Raw genomic sequence first — 18700 nt, forward strand, 5'->3', positions numbered from 1 at the left:
AAGCTCAGAAAACCTAGTTCCCAAATAGTGATGTCAAAACTGCTAAAACATAAATCATAATAATAATATTAAGGAAATAGTTCGTTGGTAGACGCTTATCTGGGCTTCCACTAATTCTTCTTACCCTGCTCTAATCTTTTGGTTCATACTCTCTCTCTCTGACAGCTCTCTCTGCAAGTACATAGGTAAGACTCTTGAATTTTATTCCTTCTTTTAAGACATCCATGTATTATATTTGAGTTGACAGGATTTGAAAATGGCTTCATCTTGTGCTATTAAAAGATACGGCATACAAAAACATGATACTTGTTCTTAATCCTGCACCAAACCGTGAAAAGTAGAGATAATGAACAGATTGCAAAAAGATATCTTCGAAAATAAAGGAATTTCTGACAATCATCAACTTAAAAAATATTGGTATACAAGTTCATGAGGCTTACAACCTTCCCAGACTTTGTTGCCTCAAACTTCTCTGGTGCAGATTCTAACCAATCACAATACCCTGATCACCAAATCAATAGCAGTTCATTTAGAATGCTCAACGTTTATATTAGAAAGAAAATATACTACTTCAAAGTCCTTTTTGTCTGCATACATATTCCAATGTCTGTTCTGCATGCCTTTAAAGGAGTTAAGATTGCAAGTTGTTGGTTTGAAACCAAGAAACATATCAAATCGAGTTCAACAAAAACATTTCCAAAAGTACAGAGTATTTGAAGTTTTGTGATGCAATTTAGCACTACTCGTACAAATATTTTTGCTGCTTTTGGGATTTTATCAATGCTATTTTTTAGCATTTCAAAATTGCTACTTTAAGTATTTGAAAATTGAGGTTTGAAGTTTGGGATGAACACCAATCAAGACCTACTTTTAGCAAAGGAAGTTTCTTGCACATTCAAAGTAAAAAGAACCCCTAACATGTATTTTTCGTGATGACAAAGAAAACTGCGTCACATATCGATAGGCTTGGCGAAACATAGTCTAGTTACACTGGTTAGCATAACCATGTCATGCCAAAGGCTCAAATTGAACTAGTTACACTGGTTAGCATCCTCGACAAAATCAACAAACACAAGCACTTTAGAATGACAAACCTCTGGAGGATCAAATTTGGCTCCAAGGTTGCTCAGTTTGGCATGGGCTTCAGCATAATCCTTGAAGAATGTTTCCTGATCTTCAGCATATTTCTCAGCATATACCTGAAAATCAGGCATTATATCGTTAAAAGGTTTTACACTATAAACCCTGTCTCACAGCAAAATGTGATTTTGTTTTAACCTTGAATGATGGATCTTCAATAAGAACTGCATCAGTTGGCAACACCAGTAAATCTTCATCCCTTCTTTCTTTGATATCCTGATATGGTAATTACAATCAGCAAAAAGTATTCTGCAGACAGCTTCTTATTGGATGCATGGGCTGGATTTCATAATGTTCAAGAGGGCATTGTGATTTTCAAACCTTAAAGTAGGAATTATCAAACTTCAACCATTGCACTGTCCAGGACTGTCCTCCTGGTGCTCCAGGCCCAGATTTCTGTAATTAAATAGATGACAGTCATATTTCTATACCGATCAAAACAAGAGATCGTCATATTTCTATCAGTTGGATTTGCTGTTTTTCATCTTTTAATTTTCTTAAGCTGTGACTAGTGGTTAATCCTAAATTACTGAGCCATCTTCTTTGGGTTAGTTCTTAACCTATCATTCCTACAGAACAGAAGAAAATGTAGAAATGCCTGACTTAGTTAAGTCAGAATCAATTTACAGACAGCAAACAAAGACAGAAAAGAGGTATAATACAGATAAAAAAAAAATACTCATATGTTGCTCAATAGCAGTAACGCTAATGATAAAATCCTTGAGAGCGTTTATTCAGCATCATTTACTGCCTCGAGTGACCAGGATTGAATGATGTTCCTGATAATATAATCATGCAGTACAGGCAAACATGATGGGTGGTAATACCATGAAATTGGCATTAACCAGTCTCATAATATTTTTACATTACTTTTAAGCTATCTTTCACAGTAGATTATGGAATCAATCGTATTGCCATAATTTATGATGGTTCACCCTTTAACACGAAGCAGTGATTTTCTATCCTTGGTAGGTTTGATCAGAAAAGAAACTTTCACAGCTCTGACTAATGGGTATGGATCTCATTTTCAATTTTCTAAGATTACAGATTTTGTCATCTAATGATAAAATCCAAAATCCATGGAAGAGTATAGCATGAAATGCACAACTAAGTCACAAAAGGCTCTTCTGCACTCATGAATAGAAGATGATTCAATACCGTGTACTTTGTCTCTGGCTTACCCCAACCACTGCGTTCTGGTCTGGACCTTCCCAGTGTGTGTGCACCAGATAATGCAACAATTTCCTGCACATCAAACAGCTTCACAGGTAAACATCACATGCATGGTTTGGTTAAAAAAAGAAAACCAAGTATACAGACCATGAAATTACCTTGTCACTTAAGCCCATTCTGTAGAAAACATCACGTAGATGATCAGCAGGTGAAGGGGGACCAGCAGCTAACAAGTGGATGATTTTCAAAAATAAGATAACAAAAGTAGAAGCAAAGTGGATTTACAAGAAGAAAATATAACGAAGCCGGTGTGTGTGTGTGTGTGTGTGTGTGTGTGTCTATATATGGCTGATCAGTTAAGCGGGAAACATGTGGAATAAGGAAAAAAAAAAAAAAAAACTGTGTTTGTGTCAGAGTACCAACATGCTTTCACTCAAGGGCCCTTTATATTTCCATTATTATTTGGTAACAAACATGTTTAACGTTAGAGTCAAAGATCAAGAGCAAAGCGTTATTTGCAAAATAGTTTTTGAAATATGACCCAGTTTATTCAGAGTCTAATTTATTAAATGGAATATTTGGCTATTAAGAGACATGGAGGAGATGATTAATTTCTTGTATTTTCACTGTTAGATTATTGGTTCTGGTAAATGCCTTTTTAAAAGCTCTAGGAGTCAAAATATATGAGCCATCGCTTCCCCTGTTGTTTTGTAACACCCCAGCCTTAGCTCCTTGTGGCTGATATGTGAGTATTTTTATTGGACCCACGAAATCTCTGGAAGCCTCTGTGAGATTTAGATTGGATAGTGCTTGTTTTTGGTTGATAGACCCTGCCCATTAGGTATCAGCCAATTGACCTGCCTGATTGTCCCTGGCACCCTGCCCTCTAGGCATTTGAAACCTCATCACTGTAGGACTACATTGACTTGCAACCATCCCAATTTGCCTAACTTGCCACAGTCCTACTTCTCAAATCTCTCTTGCCCACAGCTCCAGATAAAGCCAAAGTACCTTCCTCCTCTTTGTATACTGTTCACGCACATGTTCCCTTCTCTACATCTTTCATGCACTCACATTTCACCCCAGATCGGCAACCCCCCCCCCCTATTCTCTCTCTCTCTCTCTCTCTGCCTCAACATCGAAAGCCAGCTCTTGAGCTCATGGCCATCTCATCTGCACTAATAAAGACACCAGAAGCCAGCTCAAGTACACACCCAAATTCTCGTTGGGTCTCATGTCTATCCTTGTGCACCGTTAAAAACCAAAAAAACTAAGGCCAGCTCCCTTTCAAAGCACAGGATGGTAAAGGGTAAAGACATTCAGTATTTTAGCCAACTCTGTTGGGTTGATATTTATGGTAGTTGGAAAGGAGAAAGATCATTTTCTGGAAGATTTAATAGGTGCAAAGTATGGAGAAGCATGGGGTAAATTACAATGACCTCATTAGTGGTCTTGAAAAAACTATAGCCAGCTCGGATAGATTTTGTGTTTTTATTTCTGAAGGACAGTAGATAGATGGAGATTTCAGTTTTGGTAGGATGTTCGGTCTGGGAACTATATTTAATGCAAATATTGCTCAACTCATTTGTATGGTCTTCTTACCAGGAAGCCTTCCTTCTTCTGGGCAATCTGTAGGTCCTGTAACATCCACTCTTCCATACTTCATGGGGATTTTGGGGCCCCCAGATTCCTGAAATTTCCAACAAACTCGTTAGGAGATTCTTTTTTTTTTTCTTTTTTAATTGAATGATTGATGTAATGCAAAGGCACATTACATCTGCACATTCCAATCATAGCAATTTCTACAGTTAAAGAAAGGACAACCTCCACTGCGGTAGCACTGGCCAACTGAAACAAGTCTGCATATGTCACACCAGAATACTTGTCTTTGATAGGATGAAGAAGTTTCAATGCATTCACAAGACCTGAAAAATGCAAGCATATAAGACTACGGGCTCGTTTAGACACTTTAGAATATCTTAGAATTATGTGAATAGTAGCAAAATGGTTTATGAATAATAATAAAACAGTTTAAGTTCAGATGCTTTATTGAGTGTTAGAAAAGAAGAGAGAAAAATTGAAATAAAATTTTATAAACTTAAAAATTGTTTAAATATAATTTTTTAATATTTTTTTTGGAAATTTGAAAAAATTATCATTTTTTATGTTTTGTTTGAAAGTATGAGAAAGTTGTATTAGGTTTTGTGCTTGGATAATGATTAGATGAAAAAGTTAAAAATTTGAAATTGAAAGGTATCTTGTGTTTTTAGTGATTTTTAAAAAATAAATTATGAAAAATTTTAAAAATATCTGAGAATACCTCGTCGCCCAAACAAGGCCTCATGACTGTCAACCAAAGCTAAGTAACAACCAATGATGATGAACCATACCAGCATTAGCTCCATGTTTGAGCTCAATCTCGAATCTCAAACTCCCATTAGCTCCACCTCTTTGTGGCCATTCCTGAATGTTTTTGTTGTAAGTACCAGCATCATGCCAACCCAAGCGAACCTGTTTTCCACACATGAACTACGTTAGCTATAGGGAGACGCCAGGGGGGCGGGAATTTTTTAATCTTTTCCCAAAAGATGTGTCTACCCCGTACTTTAACATCCACAACGATCAAATAAAAGTCTCGACAGATCGTAGATTTAGAGGGCACAGGATGAAATAAAAAAATAATTTATATCCAACTAAAAATGCATCGGTACAAAATGCAATTGAATCTCGAAAAGCTGCATCAGAATTTTGTCAACAAATGAAGTTTGCAACCGTTCTGAGAAGCATTTTGTGGAAGTGAAAAGCGAAAGAACCCTGACTTGTACAACATACTGAGGCATTCAACGATATGGTTTAAGTAAATGCAGAGGAAAAGTATATGTACTAGAATAGGATGGCAGAACGTGGTCTTGAGGAGCTCCTTGATATCCTCTCTGGCACTCTTCAACTGGTCAGGATCAGAAGCCACGCATTTCGGAGTAGCCGCGGCGCTCAGACCTCTCTCCGAAAAGCAAGGTGATGGTGATCGTCTCTAAAAGTTTATTAAAAAAAAATCAAAAGATGCGGACAAATTTTCAGAGAAAATAAAACAAAAGCAGAGACAAAGCATTAGAGAGAGAGAGAGAGAGAGAGAGAGAGAGAGAGAGGTTGGACCTGATTGAGAAATAGATGAGAGACGAGAGGAGAGGATCTGAGGCATTTGAAAGAGGAGAGAGAAGTGGCAGAAGAAGAAGAAGAAGAAGAAGAGGAGGAGGAGGAGGAGGAGGAGAAAGAGAAAGAGATTCTGGCTGAAAAGGCGGCGGCCGCGGGGACGATGCGAGGAGAGACGGCGGCGGCGTTGCCGAAGAAAGCAACCTGCATGGCTAGGGCTGGCGATGGTCGGTTAGTGCAGTGACAGTCGCTGTACCATTTGCTGCCTCTCCTTTTATTCTGGCCAACGGCACCACGAAACGCCACGGAACGCAAGCAATTGCTCGGGCCAGACTCCCTTTTTTTTCTTTGTAATAATTTTCTAAAAAAATTAAGTAGAAGGATAGTTACTATTAATCTATATAGTTTTAGATTTTTGAGTATCAAAATAAAATATAAAAGATTAATAAATTGAAATTAATAATTAAAGAATCAATTAAATTGAACAATCTTAATTAATATGAAAATTAAACAATAAAATTGAAATTATTTAAGTCCTAATTAAATTTTAATCAATCTAATATGCAATGGAACTAAGAGACTAATAAAACTAAGCTGATAATTAAATTAGATTAGAAAATAATTGACAAAATACGAATTGAAAATTAAAAAATCTCAAAATCAAGATTCTAGAGTTCATTCTTGTATTCAAATCACATGTGACGCCCCCAAATCTCCGCTCACGAACACGGGGAAATCGAGACGTTCGGATAATGACATCACGATCACCACCCTCTCAACGTGCCAAGTGTGTGTAAAATCGACGAATGTGCACGAGAAATACGCAGCAAAAAGCAAAGTCAATAACTAAGTATCAGAATTTTTCTTAATTCAATACAAAGTTGTTCAAAACATACATAATAAAACATTACAAAACACAAATATAGTTTTAAACCAAATAACAAAACTTTAACTTTAATTTCAGCACCCCGGCGAAGCCGCATCCTCGGGCTCAGTCTCCTCCTCCTCATCCTCGATCTCTGCACCAAAATCTACGGTACCAAAAATAGTGCAGTAGGTAAGTAAAATCTAAATACCACTAGATAAAAATATATTAAACTCAACAATATGCATGAAAGAATGCCATGCACATGTCTCATAAAATCATAATTTTTTCACGCACGTCAAAAACTCATTTGGCCCAAAAACATAACCATTAAAACCATTCTTCGTCATTATCCCAGATAATAGCCCAAAACCGCTACTACCATTTTTTCAGAAAATAGATCAAAAATCTCAACACATCCTCGCCATTATCCCAGATAATGGCCCAAACCACTATTTTCCCAGAAAATGGATCAAAAGCCTCGAAACCAAACCTCGCCATTTTCTCAGAAAATGGCCCACATCCGAAAACCATAAAAATCATCCAATTATGTATGCATCATTATCTCCCCTAGGGATCATCCGCACACTCTGGCTCTGTGTTATACCGCAGGTAACGACTACGCGTGTGACACCTAAACGAGCGATGCCCAGACTCGCGCCCAGCACGTCCCTGGCTAGGCCATCCTCTAGTCCCCACCACTCTAGGGACCACGGAGTCGACACGACAGCGTTACCGTATCGTGCGATCCGGTCGTCACCCTGCGACAACCCAGGGGATGTCACTCAGTATTATCCACTCCCGAGTGACCAGAGGAGCTCCACCAAGATAATAACCTATCCCGGCTTGGACTCGTGAGACACACGCACCCAAAAACCATTTACGCCAATAAAACAGGATTTTCTCGATTAAAATGAAATGCACAAATATGCAATATGCAACGCACACCTCATGGCACGAATAACCAACCAAATCACAAATAAACATAACCAAGCACTCCGTCCTCAAACCATCCTACCCCCGAACTCCTCGGACTCAGTCCGGAATCAGCCAACCAACAGATAAATATTTATTGTAAGAGCAAAATATATTTAAATCTAAAAATAGAGTTTAGAAAATACTTACAGCGCTATATGGTATTTTTCAAAAGCTTGCGGCGTTGCAAAAGGCGGAAGAAAAGTAACGTAACAATGTAATTTACACTGTGGCCGTGGGTAATAAATTACCCATTTTCGAACGGGGACAAACCAAGGCTCGGGATTGATAGGGAATGGCCTTGATATATTTATGAAGCTAAGGGAAACGAGTTTTGGCCGTGGGTGGTGGTGGAAATGGCGGTCGAAGGCCAAAAAGGGGCTGAACGGAGTTGAGCTCGTTGGAGCTGCTCCGGCAACGGATCAAGGCCGGAAATGGGTGGTTTAGGTCGGCAAGAGGTAGGGGAAGAAGTTGTGAAGAGATGGTGGCCGGAGGTGGTGCGACGGCGCCGGAATCGGTGAAAAGCCATATGGCTTGGAGGAGCTCGTGGTGGCTAACGGTGGCTTGGATGGAGGTGAAACTTGGTGGGGATGTTCACCGGTGAGAGGGGAAGAAAACTAGGTGGGTGGTGTAGGCCACGCCGCCGGCGAGCGGCGTTTTTGAGCTGCGAAAGCAACCGGCGACAGGGGAAAAAATAGAGCAGGTGTAGTAACTTCCAGGGGCTCATGGCGGCTAACAGCTAGTCCGATGGCTCTGAAAATTGGTGGGGATGATCTCTGGTGGGAGGGGAAGAGAATGGTGGGGGTGGTGTACACACAGCCGCCGGACGGCGGCGCACCAGGCGGTCAAAGGGGCGTCGACGAAATGAAAAGGAGAGCTGCTGCTGCGCACGGGGAGAGGGAAAACGGGAAGAAAAAGAAAGAAAAGAAGAAAAAGAAAAGGAAAAAGGGAAAAAGAAAAAGAAAGGAAAAGAAATGAGGTCCAATCCTCACCTCTGAAGTCCAACAACTGATCCAACAAAAATAAGTTTAAAAGCAATAAAACTAAGAAAATATTTTAAACACAACGTAAAGATAAAATATAATAAATAACTAGTAAAAATAAACTATTTAATTTTAAATCCAAAGACAAGCTAAAATAAATTCAACAACAATTTAAATTCAACAGCAATTAAAATCTAATTAAAATCCGATAATTTAAAATAAAGGAACTATTATATTAATTAAATTAAATATTCCTTCAGTGAAAATACATATAAAAACGGGGTGTCACATCACAAATTTTCAAAATTAATCTATAATAATTATAATCACTGTTAAATGAAAGCTTAAAGGAGCGAGAAAAATAAATAATACGAAATAAATAAATAGCAAATCAATTTTCCAAATTTCTAAGTCAAAAATTTCAAAAATATTCCATAAATTTTAAATTGAAATTAAATAAAAATAAAGGAATAAAAAGATCAAGCCAAATGAATGAAGATGAAGATTGAAAACAGTAGAGGAGGTTGAACTGTAACATCAATTGGACTCTTCAAGGAGTTCTTCAACACGGTACTGCAGTATGAGTGAGTGCCCCAGAAAAAAATAGTGTTGCAGTGTGAATGAATGTTTGCAATCTCCCCCAATACGCGGTGCCTCTTTCTCTAGAAAAAAATTCTCCTTTCGGCTTAGGTAAAAAAAATATCTATATCCCTTTTCTCTCCCGATCAAAAGTCCCATATATCCCTTAAAGTAGCATGCGGCGCTTCTTAAAATCTCCCAAAAGGAAATCTATATTTATGTGCAGCGCCATTCTCCCAAAAATAAAATTGCAGGTCAAAAATAATAGAATTAATGTTATCTCCCACCAGGTCGTGTGGCGTGCCCATCAAGGAAATTATATATATGCTTGCCGTCTAGCAATCCAAGTCCAATATCAAATGAAATGTCTAGTCCGTACAATTCTCTTTGACTTTTCAAAATGAAAAGATCTTTTTTCTTGTGCATTTCTTTTGATCACTACATTTAAAAATAAATCAAATCAAATAAGAATAATAAAATATATCTAAAACAAATATGTGTTGTGCATATAAAAAAAAAATTACTCAATTAAATCACAAATTCTAAAATTAAATATAAATCATAACTTGGATTTATTCATCTTAATCATTTTTTTATATAAAATCAATAATAATGTAATAAAAGAATTAAAATATATTAATTCTAAATGTATTAAAATATGTAATAAATCAGCTCAATCACACCTCCCAACTAGCATTTTGTTAATCTTTGAGCAAAATAATGAAAATCAATTGAGATGAATATTGCATAAAGATCGAAATTCAAACAGAAACAATCAAACACAATTTTGAATTCTCACAAAAGTGACATGTTACTACTCAATCCCCAAGGGCTATACCCACCAAGATTATCTCAACAATTTTTCACATAGAACTGAGGCAAATGTCTCAAAATTCAAATGTGTGTGTGGAGCTAAACTAGCTGTGTGTTCCTCATTTCTAGCCATGATTTTTCATAGGATTTTTCAACCTTAAGATTAATTATTGCTGATTCTAACAACCTCAAAACCCAATGGACTAGTAGTTTTCACGCCAACTCTGTTTTTAAAGGTTGAACACAACCCCCAAAATCTTGGGTAATTATTTCTAACCCTTGTACTTAGGAAAGTTCACTAAGTCGCCTTTATTCATTTTTTCTTTACAAAAATCTTATCAAGTTTCATCTCAATAAATATAACATCCCGGTATTTCAAGCCACACATCAACAAAATATAATGCATCAAAAATCATGTTCTATGCTTAAGCTTGAAAATAAATCTTCACAAAATGATTCCGCTCGACTACTCCACCAAGATGCTCAAATTTCACAAAATGCCAGAAATGGAGTGTGTGTGATGAGTATGCGAAAGTGCACTCTATATACCCTATTATTGGACTAAAATGCTAAAATGTGAATAGAAATCATAGGAGTTAATATGTATTCTTAAATTGAATTTCTATTTACGTTGGGATACTCTTAAGCAGTTTTTTTATGTCTAATTTCAAAGTTTATAAAAGAGCAAGTCAAGCCCAATCAAATTCAAAGGAGGACATTCATGGGGTTTGAGAGTAATTTGGAAGAAAATAAAAAGAAAAAAATCATAAAATGAAACCACAAGAAGTCCAAGTTCGAAATTCGCTAGGAGACAGTCTGGACATACTTTAGTCTTTTGACTGTATCTTTTTACTCACATATCAGATTGATGCGATTCTTGATGCATTGAAAAGCTATCTTAAAGGGATATAACTTTATCTCTAATAAGGATTTCCAAATTCAAACTCCTGAAGGCCGTACGTGGCTGCCAAGATAAGTCCTAAAATTTAGACGTGGTTTTTATGCTGAAATTAAGAGGACATTAGGGTTTATTTCCTACCCTATATAAGCATATCATTAGCACGAAATAGAGGTGGAGGAAGAGGCACAAGAGGCAGATCTGAAAAGAGGAGAAAATCACTTTCATGACCACTATTCGCTTCAATTTTTTCTGGAGATTTTTGTTCTCCAGTATATTTATGGGTAACTAAATTCTCTAGTAGGGTTAGGGATGAACTTGCACATTAGATGATATTTCTAATTTATTTTTAATTCATGTATTTGATTTTTAATTTCTAAAACTTTTTTGTTTTATCATTCTCAATTCATCGTTGATGTTTTCTTCTCCGAATAATCATAGAATTTATTCTGTTTATGGATTCAGTCATGCTTTTTCTATTGAATGGATTAGTTCTTTGATTATGTTTGGATCAATTATTTATCTATATTGATTTAGTTTTTGCTGCAATATCGCTTCCTGAATATATTGTCGTCATTAGATTTTATCAATAGGGGTAGTAATTCACGTTTTTTAAAAGTGGTGAATATTTTTTCAAAGGGTTACATTTTATTTAAGTCTTATTTATAAATCTATACCTTCCAATTGAGAATTGCGGGAATTGAGTTCGTAATTGAGTTATCCAATGAATTAAGAATAATTAAAATACCAGATTTGTGCAAGGGATTCCCGACGCTCTACTGTTTGTCAAATTTGAGTACTTTTTGTGTTAATCACTTTGCTTCACTTTAATTTACATTTAAAATTAATATTTGTTCTCTATTACTTAGTTAATATTTTTCTTTAGTTTCTTTGTTCCTCTTGCTATTCTTTTAATTTATCTCCCTGTGGAATCGACACTCCAAAGTTGTGCTACAACTACCGCGTTATTCTTTGGGCGTAATCAAATTTTGGCGCTATTGCCGGGGAGACGGTAGAAGAATTGTGAGAGAGTTTTTCTTTTCAACAGTTTGTAAAGGCGGTAACTTCGTTCCCTCTTTTAGCTTGCTGCATTTTTTTTTCTATTTTTTTTTGTAGTTTTTTTTTTGTGTTGCGTTTTTCTCTACCTTGCATGCACAGGTATAGAGACGCCTTTGGTCGGTTTGCTTGTAAACCTATGTTAGAGTCTGAGTTTAACTTTTCTGATCATTTGTTTGAAAATTCTTCTAATTCTGAGAAAATGAGTGAACATGAAGATCAACCCACTAGGACCCTTCAGGATTACCTCCACCCTACACGCACAGCCACACCATCATACATCATGTTTCCAGCTAATATTCGCCAATTGGATTTTAAAACAGGGATGATACAGTTACTCCCTACTTTTCATGGCTTGGAAAATGAAAATCCATATGTGCACATTAAGGAGTTTGAGGAAGTAGTTGCGACTTTTCATAGTCAAAATGCAACTGATGACATTGTGAGACTTAAGTTCTTTCCTTTCTCTTTGAAGGATAGAGCTAAGAGTTGGCACTCGTTGAGACCACGATCTATTGGATCATGGAATGAGATGACTCAGGTCTTCTTTAATAAATATTTTCTCCAATATAAGACCAATGCTTTAAAAAGTCAAATCTCCACCTTTGTACAAAAGGACAGTGAGACTTTGTATCAGTCTTGGGAGAGATTTAAGGAGCTATTGAGTATGTGTCCTCACCATGGGTATGAGAATTGGCGCTGAGTGAGCTATTTTTATGAGGGACTTACACCTAGAGAGCATCAATTTGTGGAGATGATGTGTAATGGTGAGTTCTTACAGAAAGATCCTGATGAGGCCATAGAATACCTCAATGAGCTTGCTGAAAAAGTTCACACTTGTATTGGACCTAGTGCTACTGAGAGCACAAATAGGTCACGACCTGCAGGAAACCTAAATGGTGGTGGAATTTACCATCTCAGGGAAGAAGATAACCTAAAGGCTAAAGTTGAGATGCTCACTAGGGAGCTAGAGGTGTTGAAGAATAAAGACTTAAAGCCAACACACGTGGCTAATCATGCAGAGTCTTTTGGACGATGTTTTGTGTGTGGTGGGGTAGATCACCTTGCCCAAAAGTGTCCCACATTTGCTGCGATGAGGGGGATGTATGAGAAACAATGTAATGCCTTAGGTATGTACATGAAGCCTGTTGCACCTTTCTCTGATACCTACAATCCTGGGTGGCGTAATCATCCCAATTTTAGCTGGAAGTCTGAAAACCAGCCGCCTGCACAACCCCCTAGATCATATCCTGCACCATATCATGCACCTTCATCTTCTAGGAGTCCTTTAGAAGAAACTTTGCATACTTTTATTGAGACACAGAGTAAAACTAATCAAAAGTTTGAATATTTGATTATGCAGGTTGTTGAAGAAAACAAAGAGATAAAGAGTCATATATCCAAGATAATGAGCTCCTTGAGTGTGAATGAGCGTGGCAAGTTTCCTTCTCAAGCTCAATCCGCACCCCAAGGTCAGCATATGGCACAAAAAAATTTAAAAGAAGTCAATGTCATTATGACAAGAAGTGGTAAGTCTTTACACATCCCAACAACTGATAAGCAAGAGGATGTTGAAGAGGAACAAAGCAATGATAGCACCGAGTTCCCCAAGGATGCCGAGGTAATCAAGAGTCCAGTTAAGGTACCATTTCCTCAAGCTTTAAAATCTGGTATGCGAACTTTGGATCCTAGTAATGAAATCTTGGAGAACCTCAGGCAGGTAAAGATTAACCTTCCTCTTTTGCATGTTATTAAACAAATTCCCACTTATGCAAAAATTCTTAAAGATTTGTGTACAGTTAAGAGGAAGCACCATGTTAAGAAGACAACATTTCTGACAGAGCAAGTTAGTGCTCTAATTGAGCAGCGAATTCCTCCTAAGTACAAGGATCCTGGTTGTCCAACCATTGCATGTAATATTGGGAATCATGAGTTTGGACAAGCCTTGCTAGATCTAGGAGCTAGTGTTAATTTGATGCCTTATTCCATTTATTTGCAGCTTGGTTTGGGTGAAATTAAGCCTACTTCTGTCGTGCTTCAGTTGGCTGATCGTTCAGTTAAGAAACCGAGAGGGATAGTTGAGGATGTTTTGATCCAAATTGACAAGTTTTATTATCCTATTGATTTCTTAATTTTGGACACTCAATCAGTTGTTGAGTCTAACTCTAAAGTTCCTCTCATATTAGGTAGACCTTTCCTTACTACGGCTAATGCACTTATAAATTGCAGGAATGGGTTGATGAAGTTATCTTTTGGAAACATGACCATGGAGGTCAACATTTTCCATATTGAGAAGCAGCCAACAGATGACGAGTGCCACCAAACGTATATGATTGATGCACTCATAGACAAGGGAGTTCACACAACTCATGATTTTAATCCCCTTGAATATTCCCTTGTGAATTTGAGTTTAATACATCTGTTAGTGATTCATCTAATGTTATTGATATTTGTGCTATTTTTTATGAAACTCAGGATTATGACACACAGGTTTGGCAACAGAAATTTGAGGAGTTGCCTAAAAAATGTGGAAAACAGATTCCTGTAAGTATGAAAGCACCAAGAGTTAAATTGAAATCTTTGCCTAAGTCTAAAGTCTATAAGGTTAAAACGAAAAGGTTTCATGATAAAAATATTCTTAAGAAGAGGTTTAAACCTAATGACCGAATATGCTTATATGATTTTGGATCTCACAAGCACAAAGGAAAACTTCAGTTTAGGTGGACTGACTCATTTCTAGTGAAAAATGTTTTTGTAAATGGGGTGGTAGAAATAGAGGATCCTAAGGATGGTCGGATCTTTAAAATAAATGGTCAACGCCTTAAAATATTAATTGATAGGCAAGTTCTGGAAGTGGAAGACATTCCACTTGTGGATCCAGTCTATCAATCTTGACCACACCACCAAGGTATGTGTTCTTTATTTATTTTGTTTTGCTTTGTTTTGTTTTTATTTTTTCTTATTTTCTTTCTTTTCATTTTTGTTTACTGTTGTTTTCTTTGTTTTTTATTACAGGATAGTTTCATTTCGTCATTTCAGATTACCATCTTTGGTGTTTAGGAGCTACCCACGTCACTCATCAGGTGTATTCTGCCATTTTGATTCTTAAACATTGAGGACAATGTTTCATTTAAGTTGGGGGGTGGTGGTACAAATTTAGTATTTAAAATGCTTGTTGGAACTCTGTGACATATTTTCATATGTAAATTTTTTTTAATTTGCATCACACGTGCATCATTTTTACATGTGTACTCATTCTCATTCATAGCCATCTTCGTGAATTCACCAAACCCACCATAATCATTTTTGCTGAAGCATTCATAGAACCCTTAATGCACTTATCCAAGTTTTGTGGTAAGATGGTGGTTTGACACATGTAGCTAGAGAACTCTTTTGCTTAAGTATTCATGTGAGTTTGGAGAGGATTGAGAGCATACAAATGCAGTAAATTGTGATAAGCGTTCATTGATCTGTTGAATTGGACACTTCTTTTGAGAATATCATTACATGGTTTGCGGTAAAATGGTGGATATACTTGGGATATGACGAAGGTCAACTTAGGATTAACGTTCGAGCTTTTCAAGCTATCCTTTCCATCATAGACTCCTAGTAGCCAACTTTGAGCCAATAAACACTTGTAGCTTTTTCTTTTCATATGCCCATATCATCCATGCCTCTCCACATTGGAGTATATAACCTATACACAGATTTTCTTACCCTTTTTACTTCCAAGTGTATACTAGGTATGAAATTTGTATTTTCTTTCTTTAATTTTATCATTTTCAATTAAGAAGAAGAAGAAGACGACAGAAAAAAGAGAAGAGTATAAGTTGCAAAGTGTTCAATTGAGTGAGCTCAAAAAAAAAATGTTGGTAGAGATGGAAAGAATACAAAAGTGACATGTGTTTGTCCATCAAATTGTTGAAAAAAAAAGAGGAAGAAGAAGAAAAAGCATTATTATTTGATGATCTGAAAAGTTGGAGAGTACATCAAGTGAGAAGTATGGTCTATTGAAATATTTAATAAAATTCCCTTTGTATGTACTTGAAAGTTTTTGAATCTCTTTCATCCTTTTTTTTCATATAGCCCCGAAACCAAGCCACATTACAACCTTTTTTGTTGACCATTCTGATCCTAAGTAAGCTGTTGGAAAGATTGATGGAAGTCTCATTTGTTAGTGTTCCTATCATAAGATCAATGTTTGCTTGTTGCTTGTACATAATTGCCTAATTTTTCATGAGAGTGTGTATACACCCATTGTCAACTCCATACAGAGAGCCTTTACACGAAACACTATTATACCCGTGAGTTATGGAGTTGAACCTTTTGCTTAAGATGTTCTTGATGTTGCATGTGTCAAGGTTAGTGATACGATGGTTATGGCTTAGAGAACACACACACACTCTATGGATTGCTATAGGTGGATTGATCTTGATGGGTTATTGGATTCCTTAGATTGTTTTGATATGTGAATCTGGAAAGTGTGACTTGATGGCCTTTATATGTGATTTTCTTTGGTCTCTTTCGTTGTTTTGACATGAAAATTGCTAGGGACTAGCAATGAGTAAGTTAGGGGGTGTGATGAGTGTACGAAAGTGCACTCTATATACCCTATTATTGGACTAAAATGCTAAAATGTGAATAGAAATCATAGGAATTAATGTGTATTCTTAAATTGAATTTCTATTTACGTTGGGATACTCTTAAACAGTTTTTTTATGTCTAATTTCAGAGTTTATAAAAGAGCAAGTCAAGCCCAGTCAAATTCAAAGGAGGACATTCATGGGATTTGAGAGCAATTTGGAAGAAAAGAAAAAGAAAAAAATCACAAAATGAAACCACAAGAAGTCCAAGTCCGAAATTCGTTAGGAGACAGTCTGGACGTACTTTAGTCTTTTGACTGTATCTTTTTACTCATATATCAGATTGATGCGATTCTTGATGCATTGAAAAGCTATCTTAAAGGGATATAACTTTGTCTCTAATAAGGATTTCCAAATTCAAACTCCTGAAGGCCGTACGTAGCTGCCAAGATAAGTCCTAAAATTTAGGCGATTTTTTTATGCGAAAATTAAGAGGACATTAGGGTTTCTTTCCTACCCTATATAAGCATATCATTAGCACGAAATGGAGGTGGAGGAAGAGGCACAAGAGGCAGATCTGAAGAGAGAAAATCACTTCCATGGTCACAGTTCGCTTCAGTTTTCTCTGGAGATTTTTGTTCTCCAGTATATTTATGGGTAACTAAATTCTTTAGTAGGATTGGGGATGAACTTGCACATTACATGGTATTTCTAATTTATTCTTAATTCATGTATTTGATTTTCAATTTCAAAAACTCTTTTGTTTTATCATTCTCAATTCATCGTTGATGTTTTCTTCTCCGAATAATCATAGAATTTATTCTATTTATGGATTCAGTCATACTTTTTCTATTGAATAGATTAGTTCTTTGATTATGTTTGGATCAATTATTTATCTATATTGATTTAGTTTTTTACTGCAATATCGCTTCCTGAGTATATTGTCGTCATTAGATTTTATCAATAGGGGTAGTAATTCACGTTTTTTAAAAGTGGTGAATATTTTTTCAAAGGGTTACATTTTATTTAAGTCTTATTTATAAATCTATACCTTCCAATTGGGAATTGCGGGAATTGAGTTCCTAATTGAGTTATCCAATGAATTAAGAATAATTAAAATACCAGATTTGTGCAAGGGATTCCCGATGCTCTACTGTTTGTCAAATTTGAGTACTTTTTGTGTTAATCACTTTGCTTCACTTTAATTTACATTTAAAATTAATATTTGTTCTCTATTACTTAGTTAATATTTTTCTTTAGTTTCTTTGTTCCTCTTGCTATTCTTTTAATTTGTCTCCCTGTGGAATCAATACTCCAAAGCTGTGCTACAACTACTGCGTTATTCTTTGGGCATAATCAGTGTGTCAATCATATATGTATCAATGCACATCATTTTTTTTTTGTGCACACAAGCTACCCCAACTAGTAAGAGACATGGTCCTCAATTAATCGAATGAAAGAAAACAAAGTGCACAGAAAGAAGCAAGCAAAATGAAAAAAATCAACATAAAATATAAAATCAAAGCAAAATAACAAATAATAATAATAATAAAATGCAAGTAAAGAAAACTGTAAATAGAGAAAAAATCAAAACACTTCCCTGGAATCTTGCACAAATAAGATCTCTTCGTGTGGATCAAAGACCTTCAAAAATGACTTTAGACATTGTCCATTAACAGTGAAGCAATTATCATTCTTCGAATTGATAATGTCTATTGCGCCGTGAGGATAAACCTTCTTTACAATGTACAGCCCACTCCATCAGGATTTCAATTTACCAGGAAAAATATGTTAGTAAAACTTGTAAAGAAGAACTTCCTGGCCAAGTGTAAAATGATTTGGATGAATTTTCTGATCATATAGAATTTTCATGTGTTCTTTCGCCAGCTGAGCGTTGTCATAAGCATTCTGATGAGTTTCATCCAATTCATTGATCTGCAATTTTCTCAACTCTGAAACTTCATCAAGTGACATGTTAACATGTTTTATAATCCAAAAAGCTCGATGCTGAATATCAACAGGTAAATGACAAGCTTTACCATAAACTAATCGATAAGGAGACATCCATAGATTTGTCTTAAAAGCTGTCCTATAAGCCCACAAAGTATCAAAAAGCTTAACTGACCAATCTTTCCTATTAGGATTGATAGTTTTCGCTAAAATAATTTATCTCTCTGTTTGCCAATTCTGCTTACCCATTTGTTTGAGAGTGATAAGGGGTAGAAACTCTGTGTGTGATACCATATTTCTTCATGAGTGTAGAAAATGGTTTGTTACAAAAATGAGAACCCCATCACTTACGATAACTTCGGGCATGTCAAAATGAGTAAACAGAGATTGCAAAAATTTTAGGACAACACGATGGTCATTTGTTTTGCAAGTGATGGCCTCCACCCATTTTGAAATATAATCCATAACTAATAAAATATATATGTTTCCAAAGGAAACTGAAAAATGTCCAATGAAATCTATTCCCCAACAATCA

General features: G+C 36.1%; 1 non-coding gene and 1 pseudogene across 1 annotated transcript; both read right to left on the bottom strand.

Moving 5' to 3' along the window:
• Positions 1–353: 353 nt before the first annotated feature.
• LOC122299806 lies at positions 354–5807 on the bottom strand (annotated as a pseudogene).
• Positions 5808–12211: 6404 nt separating this feature from the next.
• LOC122299966 lies at positions 12212–12319 on the bottom strand. Its single transcript, XR_006239818.1, has one exon. It is a non-coding gene; the product is annotated as a small nucleolar RNA R71 (small nucleolar RNA).
• Positions 12320–18700: the final 6381 nt, after the last annotated feature.

The sequence above is a fragment of the Carya illinoinensis genome, chromosome 16 (assembly GCF_018687715.1).
Source record: "Carya illinoinensis cultivar Pawnee chromosome 16, C.illinoinensisPawnee_v1, whole genome shotgun sequence".
NCBI lineage: Eukaryota > Viridiplantae > Streptophyta > Magnoliopsida > Fagales > Juglandaceae > Carya > Carya illinoinensis.